Source organism: Caretta caretta, chromosome 1 (assembly GCF_965140235.1).
Source record: "Caretta caretta isolate rCarCar2 chromosome 1, rCarCar1.hap1, whole genome shotgun sequence".
Taxonomy (NCBI): domain Eukaryota; kingdom Metazoa; phylum Chordata; order Testudines; family Cheloniidae; genus Caretta; species Caretta caretta.
The window spans coordinates 167,338,912-167,357,835 of record NC_134206.1 but is presented as its reverse complement, the minus strand read 5'-3'; the positions used below and the strand labels follow the sequence as shown (position 1 = coordinate 167,357,835).

Sequence of the window (18,924 nt, the reverse complement as noted above, 5' to 3'; positions counted from 1 at the left end):
GCACTGCTAAACACTGAGGATGGAATGGTGGTTAAGGATAATCTAGGCATGGCCCAATATCTAAATACTTGGCCTCAGTCTTTAATGAGGACCTTAGGGATAATGGTAGCATGACAAATGGGAATGAGGATATGGAGGTAGAAGTGAAACTCAAACAGCTTAATGGGACTAAATCGGGGGGCCCAGATAATCTTCATCCAAGAATATTAAAGGAACTGGCACTGAAATTGCAAGCCCATTAGCAAGAATATGTAATGAATCTGTAAACTCAGGGGTTGTACCATATGACTGGAGAATTGCTAACATAGTTCCTATTTTTAAGAAAGGGAAAAAAGTGATCCAGGTAACTACAGGCCTGTTAGTTTGACATCTGTAGTATGCAAGGTCTTGGAAAAAATTTTGAAGGAGAAAGTAGTTAAGGACATTGAGGTCAATGGTAAATGGGACAAAATACAACATGGTTTTACAAAAGGTAGATCGTGCCACACCAACCTGATCTCCTTCTTTGAGAAGGGAACAGATTTTTTTAGACAAAGGAAATGCAGTGGATCTAATTTATCTAGATTTCAGCAAGGTGTTTGATACGGAACCGCATGGGGAATTAGTTAAACTGGAAAAGATAGGGATCAATATGAAAACTGAAAGGTGGATAAGGAATTGGTTAAAGGGGAGACTACAGCAGGTAACACTGAAAGGGGAACTGTCAGGCTGGAGGGAGGTTACCAATGGAGTTCCTCAGGGATTGGTTTTGGGACCAATCTTATTTAATCTTTTTACTACGGACCTTGACACAAAAAGTGGGAGTGTGCTAATAAATTTTGCGGATGATACAAAGCTAGGAGGTACTGCCAATTTAGAGAAGGACTGGGATACCATACTGGAGGATCTGGATGACCTTGTAAACTAGAGTAATAGTAATAGGATGAAATTTAATAGTGAGAAGTGTAAGGTTATGCATTTAGGGATTAACAACAAGAATTTTAGTTATAAGCTGGGGACGCATCAATTAGAAGTAACAGAGGAGGAGGAGAAGGACCTTGGAGTATTGGTTGATCATAGGATGACTATGAGCTGCCAACGTGAGGCACTGGTGAGACCTCATCTGGAACAGTGTGTGCAGTTCTGGTCTCCCATGTTTAAGGAGGATGAATTCAAACTGGAACAGGTACAGAGAAGGGCTACTAGGATGATCTGAGGAATAGAAAACCTATCTTATGAAAGGAGACTCAAGGAGCTTGGCTTGCTTAGCCTAATCAAAAGAAGGCTGAGGGGAGATAGGATTGCTCTTGATAAATATATCAGAGGGATAAATACTGGAGAGGGAGAGGAATTATTTAAGCTCAGTACCAATGTGGACACAAGAACAAATGGATATAAACTGGCCATCGGGAAGTTTAGACTTGAAATTAGACTAAGGTTTCTAACCATCAGAGGAGTGAAGTTCTGGAACAGCCTTCCAAGGGAAGCAGTGGGGGCAAAAGACCTATCTGGCTTCAAGATTAAACTCGATAAGTTTATGGAGGAGATGGTATGATGGGATAACATGATTTTGGCAATTGATCTTTAACTATTCATGGTAAATAGGCCCAATGGCCTGTGTTGGGATGTTAGATGGGGTGGGATCTGAGTTACTACAGAGAATTCTTTCCTGGAAATCTGGCTGGTGAATCTTGCCCACATGCTCAGGGATCAGCTGATCGCCATATTTGGGGTCGGGAAGGAATTTTCCTCCAGGGCAGATTGGAAGAGGTCCTGGGGGTTTTTTGCCTTCCTCTGAAGCATGGAGCACAGGTCACTTGCTGGAGGATTCTCTGCACCTTGAAGTCTTTAAACCATGATTTGAGGACTTCAATAGCTCAGACATAGGTGAGAAGTTTATTGCAGGAGTGGGTGGGTGAGATTCTGTGGGCTGTTTTGTGCAGGAGGTCAGACTAGATGATCATAATGGTCCCTTCTGACCTTAATATCTATGAATCTATGAAACTGCACTAGCATTTACTCTGCAATGAGCCCCCTGCTCTTCTTCCATCCTGTCTCACCTCCCTGGAGAAAATTCCTATTCTTCTATTTTTAATTTGAGATCTCACATGAAATCATAACAATCCCCTCTGCAGTTGCAATCCTCTCAGCCCTGCACACTGATCCTTCTACAGCTTTCTACCCTCTTCTGGATATTAAGACATTCTCCATCACCAGTCTTTCAATAAATAAAAGTCTCATCTTGTCTGCCACACACTCATCCACTGTTGTGTGCCACAGTAATAACCAGATACCTACTGTGTCTGATACCTTCCCCAACTTCCTCAGAAGTCCTGCCATATCACCACCACTGTTCCCTCTAAGCTGTGCACGTGTGCACACAGATCCTAAACTCTGCATACACAGCAAAACACTGCACGCACAAAAATTTGCGCACAAGACTTGTGCACACGGCCTGTCAAAAATTAGAGGGAACACTGATCACCTCAGAAAGAAGTGCAAAGGGAATTTTTGCATTCACTTGCTGTTTTCCCCTTAAAGACTTTGCTGAGAAGAGAATGAGACAAGATCTTTGTTCCCCACCTACCCAGAAAAACCTTCCCACTTGTAACTTTTAGTCCCGAGTCTGTCCTCCTACATGTGCTTTACAATCTCAGAACCCTGGTGCACTCATCCTCCTGACCTACATATACTATAAACCATGACAGCTTTCTTGACTGCTGTCAGTTAGTCCCAATCCCAGAAACCTTGCTCTTGGTTTCACATATGCCATCTAACCATTCCTTTTGGTGACTGGCAAAGGACTCTCCTAATGTTGTCCAGTGCCATCTTTGCCCCACCCCACCCCTTCAATCTATTCCAACCGATCTGCTCACAGCATGTTAATATTCAACCTTTGGTGCTGCTTCTGTGAAAATTCTATCTAATTCTATATATGATCCAACATTTCAGCCCTCTCCTGACTGGTCTCCTTCAATCTCATCAGATCCTTCATTCACTCACTTCCCCCAGCTCCAAACATTCAAAACTTACCTTAAAACCTGAAGTAGCAAGAACCTGAAGTAGCAAGAAGAGTAATGAAAACTTCATTATCCCACCCAACTTACCGCCTCATTTCATATCTGCCCATGTTGTCAGGAAAACATCAACTTGACCTATAACTCTTGCCTTTACATTTCCCAGGAATGGAAAGCTAAGAAAGTTACTTAATCCTTATTTAGGCCTTCATGGCATTTTCATCTGTACTGGTGAAACTCTGTCCCTAAACTGCAACTTTCTAAGATGTATGTTCCTTTATACATTTGATAAAGTAGTGCCTCAAGTTTGTGAAAAGTGTGTTGTGCTAGTCAGCAGAATAGTTCTGCATCTTCCTTTCATCCTGAGAACCCAGACCAGGTGTGTCTTATTTGCTCAGATTCAGGAGTATAAAGCAAGCATCTCCTGCAGAGCTTGTCTTCATTGCAACAGCTAGCTTGAGTTACTCCACTCAAGCTAGTCTAGCACAAGTAAGGCCCTGTCTACACTGGCAAGTTTCTGCCCAGCAAAGCAGCTTTCTACGCTGTAACTCCTGAGGTGTACACTGCCAAGCCACTTTGTGCACAGAAAGTACACAGCTGCAGTGCTCTTAAAAAAACACCCCGAGCAGCGTACAAGCTTTCTGTACTGGGGCTACAGCACTGCAGTGCCAGTGTAGACACCACAGCACTGTAATAGCCACAATTGGCCTTCAGGAGGTGTCCCACAATGCCTGTTTTCACGTCTCTGGTCATCCGTTTGAACTCTACTGCCCTGCCCTTAGGTGACCAACTGTGATCCCCTCCCATTCCTTTGGGAAATTTGAAAGTCCCCTTCCTGTTTGTTTGGTGACATAGGCAATGATCTTAGTGCATCTTTCCAGGTGGCCATGCCTGCTCCATGCACCAGGTGATCCCCTGCTTGGAGCAATGCTGAGCTGCTGAACCTCATGGTCATTTGGGGAGAGGAGGCTGTCCAGTCCCAGCTGTATCCAGCAGTAGGAATTATACCACCTACAGACAGATTTCACGATGTACAACAGAAAGGGGCCATGACCGGGACACACTGCAGTGCAGGGTCAAAGTGAAGAAGCTGTGGAACACCTACTACAAGGCACGGGAGGCAAACCTCCACTCTGGTGCCATGCCCATGAGCTGCCGGTTCTACAAAGAGCTGGACGCTATACTTGGTGGCAACCCCACCTCCACTGTGAAGGCCCCTGTGGCTACTTTGTGTGCCAACCGAGAGTGGATCAAGCCAGGAGGAGGAAATCTTGGACGAAGAGGGGGAAGGGGACCCAGAAGCAGAGGAGGACTCTGAGGCCAGAGACACACGCAGTGAGGAGCTCTTTTCTACACCAGAGGAGCCTAGCCAGTCACACAGTCAGAGCTTGGCGAGGCGCAAACAGGAGGCGGCAGCCCCTGGTAAGTGAATCTGATTTGGGGAAATCGCTGAAGAGAGTTGTTGGGGGCAGGAGGGTTGCAGGAAGCAGGCTTGTCTCCCACCGCACGCCTAGTCTGAGCAGCGGAGCAGGCTGTTGATGGACTCCCTCACATCATGGGAGCCTCCCTCAGAGATCGCCAGTAAACTCTTATAGAGCTCCTGGGCAATCCGCTGCCGCAGGTTCCTCGGCAGAGCTGCTTTGTTTCTTGCCCCATTAACAGTAACTTTCCTGCACCAGTATGCCATCATGGAGGGGGAGGGACATGGGGACACCATTGCTGCACACAGGCGAGCTGTACAGGGGCCAGGACAGAAGCTGCAGGCTGGAAGAAGACCCTCCTTTGATTGGCTGCTCACCATCAACAGCAAGGTATCTTCCATAATGATCACATCCTGTGGAAAATGTGGGGACAGGAATGATTATCTGCCGCCCCCCCACCCCCCAAGTGCTGGCTCTCTCCAAGAACCATGTGCCCAGTGTGCAGCAGGGTCCAGGAAGAGTGATTTACTGTGTCCCTGGGGCTACTCACCATTTGGGGGTCTTGTAGCTCATGTGTGCTTGCCTGGGGTCAGCCAGTTAGTGACAGGTATGAGTACTGGCTGTGTTTTAAAGCACTGAATCAGTGTTGTCTGTGTTGCACACAATACTGCTTCTGTAAAATGTTGCATTTAAGTTTCAGAGGTGACCTTGGAGCCCAGCCTCCCTCTTTGTTCTGTCAGCAACAGAACAGCGGTGCAGAATTAGAAAGAGGCCAAGAAGGACTTTCTCCTTGAGGTTATGATGCACTCTGCTGCTGAGAAACAGGAATCGAAGGAGTGGCAGAACAGCAAGAAGAGGGAACGAAAGGAGAACATGGCACACCAGAAAGAAGCCCAGAAACAGCTCTTAAACATAACGGATTGCCAAGTGGACACACTCCAGGCGATACGAGCTCCTCAAACTGAGGAGCTCCATGTTTCCCCCCCTCCCCCCCAGCTGCTGTCGCAAAACTTTCTCACGCACCCCACACGGTTATTAACCTCCTAGCTCCAGTCTCTACCCACAGCATTCCACTCCTCCCTCCTCACAGTCCAGCAGTGTGGACTTCCACTAACCACTGCACTCAACACCCAGCACTCTGCAGTTTGGCCCTGCTGAAATACAGCACCCGCTGCACTGTACTCCAAAGGAGGAAGTTGGGTCTATCCCTGGACATACACAAATCTGTAGCCATCTTAGGACCCATTCTCTGTCCCCTTCCCTGCTGATGATTTTTTTTGTTTGACTCTCTCCTCCAGTTGTCTTTTAATAAAAAGACTTGTGCTGGTTTGAAAGCACTGCAAAGCAACATATAATTATGTTAAGTCCCTTTTTGCATCATGTGCACCAATCACTTCCTAGCATTACAAGCACTGCACTCCCAAGCATAGCAACAAATATTAGTGGCTTTCAGCTTCAAATTGCTGCCTGAAGTCATCCCTGATCATTATGGCCCTGCGCTGTGCCCCTCTAATAGCCCTGGTCGCTAGCTGTTCAAACTCAGCCTCCTGACGCTAAGCCTCTGTAGTCTAGCCCTGAGCAAAGCTTTCACCCTTCCCTTCACAAATATTATTGAGGTTACAGCATGCGGCTATAAGCATAGCAATATTGTCATCAGCAAGGTCCAGCTTCCCATATAGGCATCGCCAACGGGCTTTTAAATGGCCAAAAGCACATTCAGTCATTCTGCACTTGCTGAGCCTGTTGCTGAACCACTCCTTGCTGCTGTCAAGTTGCCCTGTGTATGGCTTCATAAGCCATGGCATTAAGAGGTAGGCAGGGCCTCCCAGGATCACAATGGGCATTTCGACTTCCCATGGTGATCTTCTGGTCCAGGAAGAAAGTCCCTGCTTGCAACTTCTTGAACAGGCCAGTGTTCCAAAAGATGTGTGCATTATGCACCTTCCTGGACCAGCCTGCATTGATGTCTGTGAAATGCCCCTGGTGATCCACAAGCGCCTGGAGAACCATTGAGAAATACCCCTTGTGATTAATGTACTCTGGGGTTAGGTGGTCTGGTGCCAGAATCGGAATATGCGTGCCATCTATTGCCCCTTGGCAGTTAGGGAAGCCCATCTGTGCAAAGCCATCCACAATATCACACATGTTGCCCAGAGTCAGTCTTTTGGAGCAGGATGCAATTAATGGCCCTGCACACTTCATCAACAAGACTCCAACAGTCAACTTTCCCACTCCGAACTGGCTAGCGACCGATTGGTATCAGTCTGGAGTAGCCAGCTTCCACAGTGCAATTGCCACGTGCTTCTCCAGTGACACAGCAGCTTTCATTCTTGTGTCTTTGCGCTACAGGGCTGGGGCTAGCTCATCACACAGTCCCATGAATGTGGATTTCCTCATGTGAAAGTTCTGCAGCCACTGCTCATCATCCCAAACATGCATCACGATGTGATCCCACCATTCTGTGCTGGTTTCCCAAGCCCAAAAGTGGCGTTCCACTGTGGTCAGCACCACTGAATACCACAAGCAATCTAGTGTCATAGCTACTATGTGTGGCAAGATCAATGTTACACTCCTCTTGCCTTTGTAGTTTAAGAAATAACTCCACTGCCACTCATGACATGTTGACCAGTATGCTCTTGCTCTGACCAACAGTTCGGGATCCATTCCTGCTGTCTGAAAGAGGCAGGGTGTGCTGTACACAAACCTTTGGAATATGGCACCAAATGCAGACAAAAGCACAGGGACTGCTGGGATGCAAAGCAATGCATCATGGGGCATTGGGACAGCACCGAGGATGCCCCACAACCCACCCCCCACCTTCCACAAGTCTTAGCAGCAAAAGACACAAAGGTGCTCTGTGGGATAGCTGCCCAGAGTCCACCACTCTGAATACCACTGCAAGCGTGAACACGCTATCGTGCGGGTAGCTGTCAGTGTGAACACACAACAGCGGTTTCCCTTCTGTGCTCCAAGTGGTGCTGTAACTGCTGGTGCTGTAATTTAGCCACTGTAGACATGCCCTAAGTATCACCATGCTGCAAAACAGGAGCTACACTGAGTGATTGAACTCAGTAATTGGATTAGAATTTGATGAGTTGTAACTCAACTGCTGCATCCCCAGTGCATTACAAGCTCCAGAATCAGCAAGAGACATGCTTCAACCTACACCCTCTGACCAGCCAGCTAGCTCAAGCTGAAAGAACCACTTAAGTGGAGCTTCAAATGTTTATGTGAGGATGGAAATCAGGTTAGGGGCAAAACTCAAATTATAGCTTGAGCTAATAATGCTGTAAAGATAGTTTCCTCACTTAACAGGGCTTAACAGGTAAGGATAAACTCTAGAAAAAGCCAAAGTATAGGCCGAGGTTTCTATTATCAGAAAAACCCTGAAGAAGGGGATAGTATCAGGATGTGTACACTATCGCATTAACAGGATGAGAGCTCCACCTACTTACCATGTGGTTCTGGTCTGAAGAGTTAGTATTTAGAAGTATCTTTTTACCCAGCAGCCCTACTTCCTGTTGATATCAGATTATATACCATTACTTTAACAAGAGATTTCGCTATGCTACTGCTGTCAGCCCTACAGAAACACTGCTCTTGGACAGTGACAGATTCTCTTCCAGCTTGCACATGGGCAGCATTGATAAGTTCCTTTCGTAGGACCCTGTTTTTCATTATTCACTTTATTCTACCTGTGCAATCCCACTGAACGTCTTACAGTTGCATAGCTATAATGGAGGGAAGAACTTCATCTGGAGAATATTTCTGGTGATGCTGCACAAGCCAAAATGAACACAGCTTCACATTCAGGTCTTACACTGTTTCTGCAAGGCTGGCAGTTGAAAAACAAATTTCTACTTGCAAATTGCAGTAAGGCTCCTCTGTACAATCAATGCAAAAATACATGGTTTCTAATAGGACTGTATCCCTTTAAGTTTTCTCCTAGCAGGCTGCAGCTGAATCTTCAAAAGTAAGGATGGTGCTGAACTAGAGTTTTTTCTGTCTTGCAATAGTTTTTTAAAAAGACAACTGGCAACTAGTGGTGTCTGTATTTCCATTAGCCTAGAAGCTTGAATGGAAGACAGCCTGCGACACCAGATGAAAAAAGCCAGGCAATATATTAACCAAGCATCGAGGAGACTCCACAGACCAGCATTTAGAGGATGGGGATGCAGGAGAAGTATACCTAGAGAAAGGGGAGTGAGAATTAAGAAAAGATTAATGAAAACATTCCAGACCTTGAGATTCCAGTGAAATAAACCTACAAAGTGTTGTTGCAATCCAGGTAATCAATTCACTTCTAATCACTCCTAAGGCAAGTTAACGTCACAGAAAACTACTTCAATAGGAGAAAAAGCAGACTAGGGACGTGAGAAAAAGATTAAGTCTGGAGAAGTCAGACAACATTCATGCACAACATTCTGCTGAAGTAATTTCATGTCTGAAAGGGTAACATGGAGGTCTTTCTGTAAACAAAGAGATGGAATAGCATGTACTGTGTGAACTGAGAGAGTCCTGGCTATACCCAAGACCAAGTACCATCAGTATGCAGTGAGCAGGTGAAAAAAGCAAATGGCTGAGACACAGGGAAGTGAACTGAGGGAAAGCCATGGAAACACTGGATATTCAAACTGCTATATCCAACTAGAACAGGCAGCCACCACCATGTATGAACTCCTATAGTAGATCTACAGGCTCACTGCAGCTAGAAACAGACTGTAAAGGGCACCCAGAAACTTCAGACATTAAACTCTACTTTTCAACTAATTCTTTCCACAGAATTAGTGACCCCAAAGAGAATCCGAACGCTTCTGAATTAACAGTGGAATTTATGAGAAAGTGAAACCATTTTTGGGATACTTGCTGCATTTCAGAAAGACAGTTTATAGCTTTAGCTTTGAGTGAAGCTTCGCAGAGAATACATTTCTCAACTTATTGTTGGACATTTCCTCCAAAGCTTTATTGCTGTAATAAGATACTCCGTCAACGTGTAAGAGAACTACTTTGCATTAAATTAAGTCTAATGTTCTGAGGGGAAAAAAATCACTGTCCTTCAATAAGTAATGTGATTACCTGATGTAAAATAGAATTGTCAATAAACCATGGCTCAAGGAGATGTCTCAAATAATGAAGGCAAAAACATCTTTCAAATTCATGATAGTATTTCAATAAGGACATTCTAATTTTACTTGAGATGATATTTCTATAACTATTTTCAGTTGCTTGGAGCTGAAACTTTTCTGGATTAAGAAAAAACTAGTGTGTATTTGTTTTGGGTTGTTTAAAATCAGTTCAGCTGATTAGATTATCCAACTATGTGGAAGAAAACTGTAATAAGGGTTGGAACAGAGAGTGAAGGAGGAAGAATTACACAGAAAGATGTACTGAATACTATGAAGCAGTAACCTTTTTGCATGATAAAATGTAATCCTTATGTTCACAGGGTAGATAGCCCTTAGTTTAAGTATCTGTAGTATTCAAAGCACTGAAATTGTTACTTTTGTATTATTGCATTTGGGGCTTTAATTTTTATAAATAAAGAAGGATTTTCGGTTGAAGATAGAACTTTAAATGGTTTGGTTTTTTTAAACTTCTAAGTTGATACATATGAAGACCTCAGTGATGAACGGATATTGTGCCTTGTTTGAAGAAGTGTTTGGGGTTTTTTAAAGCTAGATTAATATATCTGAAAACTGTTCTGCATATATGCAAGAGATTACTTTCCTTGCCTATTTAAGCAAGCAGGGAAGTCTGATACTCGAACTTCTGCAGTTATCCCTGGAGATCTTTAAGAAATTTACACAACCTGTTCTCACCCTTTGTCTATCTTCATCTCTTTTAAAATCGTATTCTATTTGAGACAGGATCTGTCTGTTTAGAGTATATATCTTTATAAAAAGTTTGGACCTATTATCCTCTGACTCTTACCCAATGACTTTTTACCACCCTCTTTCAGTTTATTATTTTGGGAAGACACTAGGCATCAGGACCTCAGCTGTGTAAGTTGTCAGAGACAAACTGACATCAGAAGCGGAGGATCTGCCCCTGGGAATGTGATGAGTCCCTCTCATTCTCCTCCACTCCTCAATGGTAACATTTATGCTTAAAATAAGAGTTGAGTTTCTTTAATACTAATGGATAGGTCCCTACCACATTTGAAGTCCATTCTGGTCAATTTCACGGTGATAGGATTTTTAAAATAGTAAATTTCATTATTTCAGCTATCTGAAATTTCATAATTTGCAATTGTAGGGTCCTGACCCAAAAAGGAGTTGGATGGGAGGGGGGATTACAAGATTATTGTAGTGTGGGGTTGCAGTACTGCTACCCTTACTTATGCGCTGCTGCTGGCAGGGCACTGCCTTCAGAGCTGGGCACCTGGCCAACAGCCGCTGCTCTCCAGCTGCCCAACTCTGCAGGCAGCGCAGAAGTAAGGATTGCAATCCACAACCCCCCTAAAATAATCTTGTGATCCCTGCAACCCCCTTTTGAGTTAGGACCCCCAATTTGAGAAATGCTGGTCTCCCCCATGAAATCTGCATAGTACAGGGAAAAGCACACAAAAGACCAGATTTCATGTGGGGAGACCAGATTTTACAGGCCATGATGTGTTTTTCATGGCCGTGAATTCGGTAGGGTCCTACTAATGGATTAGGGATCTCATTCCAGCTATCTCAGGCTTCAGCCCCAATAGTCTGCTCCTCATAAGGGTTGGCTTGAGGCATTTTAAAGTTAACAGAGAGAGAAGAGAAAGAGGTGTACTTGCAGACTGCAATGGAAAGAAGCAAACCTAAACGTGCTAGTGCCAAGATAGAAACACATTGTCTACCAACAACAGCACCTTCACTCAGAAAGACTATGCCAATGAAGTTGGATTGTGCCCTCTGCAATGATGGGTTCTGAATACACAAGGAAGTAAACACATGGCCCTTACTCTAGTAAAGACTATATTTAGCTCTTCTCCCAGGTGGTTTATTACTACTGGCCTCTGCTATCTCACCCAACATGCAATATCCCTACTAAGCAGGGTGGACAATAGCTATTGAAGAGTAACCTGCTGCCTTGCAAATAAATTCAGATTCTTAATCTGCACAATGCAGTTAAATTTGGGCCCATTGTAGTGAGACTATAATCCATATATTTTGCTCAAAGACATCTAGTTGAGAGTCAAAGGTATTTAAACTGGTCTGCCTACTTCAAGACATTACCAGCTGCTGTTTTAATCAGTGAGCAGTTGGTTTCTATAACTGGGAAGCATATCAAAGATGATGATTTGGGTTTAAATTTCATTTAGAAAAAAATCAACTCATGGGAGAAGAATCATGCTCCCCCATTCTAGTAGCTAAAATTGTAGGCTGACGACAATCTGGAAGGGAATGAGTACACTGTAAAACAAGCCACATCAACAGAATACATATGCATAGAAAAGAACACACTGACCTGGAAGGTTACTAACAAAAATAGAAAGCAAGACCCTGGAGGCAACCCCATTTGTAACACCCTTGTATCTCAGCTAGCAATTTTCAAGGAAGCCTTCTTCCTAAGAATCCCCAGGTACCTCGCAAACTACTTTATGGAATTGCTGCTAATACCAATTCTTGAATTTTAAGTGAAGTGGACTAAATAAAATGCCTCCAACTGGAGGTTGGTAAAAATTCCTCTTGGAATATGGAGGGTGTCCATATTGTGTATACATCTGCTGTTTTGAAAGTAATGGACTTGAAATACATTGGTAAAATGGCTAGATCTATAAGCTAAAGGTCCTAGTCAGCACTTCAGGGGAAAACTAAGGAAAAGGGACTGTAGAACACATCTTTTCTGCAAAGAAACCCTCTTGCTTAGAGGCTTCGAAGAGAACTACTAACAGACAACACAGATTATCCTTTAGCTCAGTAGGTTGCCCTACTGATTTTGGATACAAGACATTTCCAGTTCAATTCCTTTTTGGAATGGATTCCTCAGCAATAAAGAATCCTTAATTTGATGTTGACTGACTTGGCTACCTTTTGGTTCACATCAAGCTTACTAATTTTTATTCATTCTTGCTAGAATGCACTTATTTCATTAGTTATTATAGTTATGGTTGAGATGGCACTCATTCTATGCTTTTATTTTTAAGTGGTTTATGCTGTAATGAAAATATGAAAAAGGTCAGTCCCCAAAATGCTTGTTCTCAGCCCAGAAGTAAATTTTATTTGAAAGACTGAAAATCTGCTCACTTAAAGTTTACACATATTCAGATAAATGCAAGTGCATTTCCAATGACTTAAACTCTTCTTAAAGATTCTTTTTTAAAAACAGGAAAATTAAATATGCTAACATTGCATTAGAGTTAAAATGGCAAAACCATCCAAAATTCAAAGTTTAGAGGCTCTGGAAACCATCTCCCAGCCACATTGCATATATGCATTAAGCTTCACACTACACATGGGAATATTTATACAACACCATAAGTGTACATGACAAACTTTACAAAACAAGACCATAATTCCTGTTCCAAAGATTTTATAATCTAACTCAGACAAAAGGCACAAAGCAACAGTTCAGGTACAGGACAGTGTGAAGCCACCACTGGTGAGGAAGGCATCAGGTAAAGAGGAATGGATATTACATACTCCCTGCCCTTGGCTCTGCAATGAATGATTTACAATGTAAAAATAAGACAGACTGCTGCTTCCTATACATTTGTATAGTGCCTAGCACAGTGCGAGTACAGCTAGAAACAGATACCTATAATAATGGTAGGATCTGAAGGAAGACAAAAGGCACTTGGACAAGTAGTGATTTTTCTAAGGCATACATGCAACTGCGGTATGAAGAGTAGGAGGTGGCACAAAAGAAGGCATGAAGCTCAGAGTGGGAGTAGGAGGCAGAGAGAATAAAAAGGAAGGAGGTAGAAAGGAGAGTGGGAGGAATAAGCAAAATGTGAGCAGGGAGGAGTATTTAGTTTCTTGTGCTTTTACCAGATCAAATAAGAAATGGAAAGTATTGCATATGTGCAAGGGGGCCTGAGTAATAGTTGCTGTGGAAACCATAACTTTGAATCCTGTTGCTAAAAATCTAGTAGTTCTGTCAATCTAGTTATTTATACCATGCTCATCACTGTAGCAGGAACACCTAGTTCTTGAATAATTGATAGTGTAGTGTATCTTATCAATTAGTGAATACTGCAATGAATAGCTGTTAAATCCAGTATCAAGCAGTTTTTAACTTCCGAAAGTAGTGATCTCTTGGACCAGATATCACGTAAGGTAACGAGGGATTATTCTGCATTACTGAATGGTTATGCCGTATAGCCACAACAAATGATTCTGAACACATCAGAAAAAGTTGTGTGTCTCCCTCTTCTAAAAACGGACCCTAGAGCTAGGTCATTCAATAGATTAATCAGGATTTACAGAAATCCATTCTAACAGATTAATCAGTGAACCCTAAATGACTTCTTAAAGAGGCAGTTTGTCAGCTTATTTTAACCCAAAACATAGTCAGCATTGTTTGAATAAAAAACTACGAGTCTGGTGGCACTTTAAAGATTAACATAATCTCCATGCTTCTGAAGAAGTGGGTTTTACCCAAAAAAGCTTATGCCCAAATAAATCTGTGAAAGGTGCCACTGGACTCCTCGTTTTTGTGGATACAGACTAACACGGCTACCCCTCTGACAATTGTTAGAATACACAGAGCCAAATTCTGAAGCCCCTAGTCATTACTCAGGTCATATTTTCATGAAAGCTAAGGTGAGTTTTACCTTTGTAATGGCTGAGTAAGGAAACCAGAATATGGCTATTAATGATACAAAGACATCAGTCAAGATCATTAATACAAAACCAGGGCAACAAAAGGCCACGAGAGTAAGAAGTTATGCTGTTGGAGAAGGCATTAAACCCCATGACCACAGATGCCTAATTCAGTAGAATTCCCTACCCTAACTTGTCCCTGAACTCTCCTTGAGCTATGCTGCCTACAAGGATTCCTACAGCCTTAACAGGACTAGAGTAGCGTGTGTGTGTGTGTGTGTGTGTGTATCCTCATAACAGAGAGACAAGTCCTGTATATGAAATTCCTTCTCTTCTGTACACAACTGGTGTGAAATCCTTGCTTTCCTCACAATTTACAGAGAAAGGTCCTCCTACCCAAAAAGTGCTGTAGTGGCCTTGCTCCTAGCAATGTAGAACATCATTCTTGAGAAACACATTTAGTCATTCCAATTATTTAGTAGTTCCCAAGGCCCTCACCAAGATGAGGACCCCATTATACTAGGCACAGTACAAACACACAGCAAGAGATGATCCCTGCAGGCAGGACAGACTTTACAATCTAAGTAGACAAAAAACTATCCACTAGATTACACTGCCTCCTTATGAGCCCAACTGCCATATGTAATAGGATAAGAAGAGCAATCTAGTTGAATAAACTGACTCCATCTAGGGCAGAGGTTTGGTACCCCTCAGAGGGTTGTGACGTTACTACATGGGGGGTCACGAGCTGTCAGCCTCCACCTTAAACCCCGCTTTGTATCCAACATTTATAATGGTGTTAAATATATATTAAAAAGAAGTGATTTTAATTTATAAGGGGGGTCCGCACTCAGAGGTTTGCTATTTGAGGGGGTCACCAGTACAAAAGTTTGACAACTACTGCTCTAGGGAGAGGGCAGACTAGGGTTTTACATGGACACTAACAAGGAGCAAATACTCAGAACAGGGACTCCTCCTGCTATTTAGCCAGAAACCAGCTTTCTGGGGGATAGGGCCTGTAAAGTTAAGATGAAACTAAGCCTCATTCGCCCTTGTTCAATAAATTATATCATGCTGTTGAAGTGCCACTGAAATTGGCAGAAGCTTTTCAATAATACAGGAAGAAAAATAGGTGCTCTTATCACAAGTTAGGCACCAGAAGTAATCACTCAACAGATTGAGTTTTTCCTAATTTTAAATTTACAGTTTTTGGTATTATGGATGTAAAGAACTGCTTGACAACTATTAAATATGCATTTTCCAATTTGGCTGGTGAAGATGAAAACTACTATAGAACTAGAAATATTAGTGGGAAGGGGCTTCTAAACTAAAGAAAAGTCAACTCTTCTCTAAAAGTTTTCATTCCTGAATTTTGTGACCTTATGCAAAACACTGCACTTCAGTTGCTCAGAGAAATTAAGGACCCTCTTGTGCAATCTCAAGATTATATTTATGCGAGTAGTTCCATTTAAGGCTGAGATTATGTGCATAAGTAAGTGCTAACTAATTTAATGGCTGAGCAAGCAGACCGTAAAAGTCATTTTCACTTATTTAGATCCTGATCTGGCAAAGACTTACACACATGCTTAGGTTTACACAGAGTGAATAGTCCCATTGACCTCAATGGAGTACTCACCATGTTTAAATTTAAGCACATTCTTAAGTGTTTGCAGCATCGGGGCCTTAATGTTGAAATATAGTTTTTTTTGTTTGTTTTTTTTTGTTTTGTTTTTTTACACACAAAAAAAGATAAATTAGGAATAACTTTCCTATAGCAAAACAAGTGAAGTTCAGCTTTTTTAGAACCTTGACTTTCCTAGATTTTAATATAGTTTCTCTGATGCATTTTCTACATTCAGAGGTCTACTCCACCTTCCCCCTGCCCCCAAATCATGCACATGCATAATTCCATTTTACCACTACACATCCGTTGGAGTAATCCATTTACGGTCTCTCAAGTTTTTCATTAGAAACTAGATAAGCAAATACATCCATGTGCAGCAGCACACATTCTCTGTTTAATATCACTAAACAACTTCGTGTCAAAGTATACATGGAAATGCTAAAACTGCAGTCAGACAACGTACAGAATACTGAAGTTATGATTTTTACAATGTTTATTTTGTATGGGATTTTTCAAAGGTAAAGAGAGAAGGGGATTTAGACTGTATTCATTGACATATGACAAGTAAAAATCACAAAGGAAACCCACACAAATATGTTCACATTTATATACAGGTCTCAAAGTAGTGCTATCCTACTTGACTGCATGGCTAGACAGACAATTTTTTAAAAAAAAAAGCCTACAGCAAGACGACAAGTCTGACAGCTTTTTAAACAGTCATTTTGAAAGTTGGAATCCTGAAACTTGTGAGGGTGGCCTCTGGTACTACGATCCAGTGCAGACCCTGAAACAAGATGCTTTATTCTTAATGGTCCAAAATCTTTAAGATCGAGCTCACTGAAATACATATTTGCATACCTCTGCATCATCCTCTCTCAAAAGGGAGCTTAAGAAATTGACAACTAGTAAACAATCTCTTACCAACTGGTCAACCACTTTTGAGGACCGAGTTAAGGCGATCTCACTATGAATGCTATTCACTGATTATGCCCACAGCTGAAGACTGTAAACAAAAGCAGGCCCCAGCGAGCGGGACAGGAGGACGGCGCCGGCAGCTTGCAGCAGCATAATGAATAAGTGGCATGGTGATTCGAGTGGTAAAGTCCTCCATAGGCATCCTAACGCACAATGCCCGGGGCGCGTACACCCCGCAGAACCACACACATAAAGGACGTATCCCGCCACACCAAACAGCCCCGAACAAATGTCGGCTTTGATCTTTGAGCAATTCGGATGTAAATGAGGGGAAGGGATTACGGGGTGGGGGGTAAAGCCATTTTCCCTTCTGCGCCGCTCACTCAGCTCCATCTGTGCCAGTCCCCCTCTGCGAACAAGCTATCCCCCGATCCCATTGTCACGGTGGCAAATATTTACCTGCCAGCTCCAGTCGTGCACAGGCACGATGCGGACAACCCCGCGGTTACGGGCAAGCCTCTCGCCCCGCAGTCCGCACCCCCTTTTTCCGAGCCCCGGGCTGGCGTCGCGGGAAGCGGCTCCGGGCTCGGCGATACACTGGAGCCCCTCCCGCGCCGCGACAGAGCGCGCTCCCCTCCCGCTGGGGAGAGCGGGAGCAAACAGCCTCCCCTGCTGCATCCGACCCAGGCGTCCTCCAGCCTCCTCACTCGCCGCCGGGCCCCTTTCCCCGCACGCCCCGCCGCCGCTGCCGCCGCCGAGCCCAGCCCGGGGAAACGCACAATGCCCGGCACGGTGGCACCCCGCTCCCGCCAGCGCTAGGACCCGGAGAGCGGCGGCGGGCAGCGGGGCATGACAATACGGGCAGCTTCCCCCGTGCATCCCCGGCTCGCCCAGGTGCCCGGCGCCGGCCCCCCGACCTACCTGCCATGGCTCCGTCCTGCCGCCGGCCTGGCCCTGAGCCAGCTGCGAGGGGGAGGGGGGCGCAGGAGAAGGGCGCGCAGGGCGAGAAGGAGCCTGAGCTGCTGCTGCGGCCGCCGCCGCCGCCACTCACACCGCGTCCCTACCAATAGCCGCTGCTGCCATATTGTTACGGCAGGCGCTGCGAAGGGCGGGGCCAGCTGGCTCCTTGGATACCGAGCGCCATTGGCTGCCCCGCCGCTCAGTTTGAGCCAGGCGGGCCAATGGGGGGAGCCGGCGGCGAACAGCGGGGCGTTCGGAGTTGGAATGTTGGGTTGGGTGACAATAGCGCACGCGGCGCTCAGGTGGGGAGGAGGGGCGGGGCCCCTGGGAAGGGGGCCTGTCCCAAGGGGCAGGGGGCTCTACCGCCGACCGCGTGCCGTGCGACGTTCCGAACGCTGGGGGAACCCGTCACAAAAGCCGGCCCCCCGGCCGGCAGGGCTGCGGAGCTGCCTGTCAATCTCACGTGCCCCCGCAGCCAGTCAAAGCCAAGGGAGGGGTAAGATGAAGTTCGCGCGCGCGACGCGGGGGGCCTGCGGGATTGGCTGCCTGCAGGGAGTTCTGCCCCGCCTTCTCGGCCCGTTGGGGGGGCAGTAAACAGACCCAGCCTGTAACACGTGGGCAGCTGTGGCAGCGCCGCCTGCAGGGGGCGCGCGCTTCGCCCCTGGGACAGGAGGGTGGGAGCCGACGTCGCTCTGCGCTGGGCCCCCAGCTCTGCCCCGGGCTCGCGCGCTGGCACCCTGCCAGGGAGAGCGACTCGGAGCCCAGCCCAGCCCTTGGTACCACCGGGGCTCTGTGCCGGCGGTGGCCAGGAGACAAAGTAATATATTCCTCAGTCCCCCTCTCTTCCATCCTCCCGCTGTGTGCGGCCAGGGAGCCCATGGCTGTAGTGTGGGAGCAGCCTGAAGAGAATATTTCTGGGAACCTCTTGCTAAAAGCATCCACAGCATATTGGTAGGAATGACTAGACTCTAAACACTTATTTAACGTACCCCTTAAAATACATCACCTGCAACCAAAACTAAGCTTTTACCTAGGACAGCTGTTATTTGGTGTTCTAGTGGGGAACAGCCAGCCTGGCAAGCAGTTCAGTGTCACGCCTGCCTAGAAGCTCTGGGTACTATGGCAATAAAATTAAATTATAAGAACAATGTATCATTTATGGTGAAAACGAGAACATGACCGACATTTGCTTGCATGCCATGAGAAACTGGCAAATGCCTTTTTTCACTAAATTGAAAAACTTTAAGAAAAGGTTTTTCAGGGGTCTA

General features: G+C 44.9%; 1 protein-coding gene across 5 annotated transcripts in view; it reads right to left on the bottom strand.

Moving 5' to 3' along the window:
• TIAM1 (TIAM Rac1 associated GEF 1) overlaps positions 1-17,789 on the bottom strand; it is a 254,077-nt gene extending 236,288 nt beyond the window's left edge. For 3 of the 5 annotated variants that reach the window (XM_075133192.1, XM_075133175.1, XM_075133180.1), the window contains exon 1: positions 17,618-17,789. The gene's annotated coding sequence lies outside the window, so the exon portion shown is untranslated. Of the gene's footprint in view, positions 1-16,702; positions 16,725-17,155; positions 17,323-17,617 lie in introns of those variants that run through there. The other 2 variants (XM_075133186.1, XM_075133196.1) reach the window with 2 other exon arrangements.
• Positions 17,790-18,924: the final 1,135 nt, after the last annotated feature.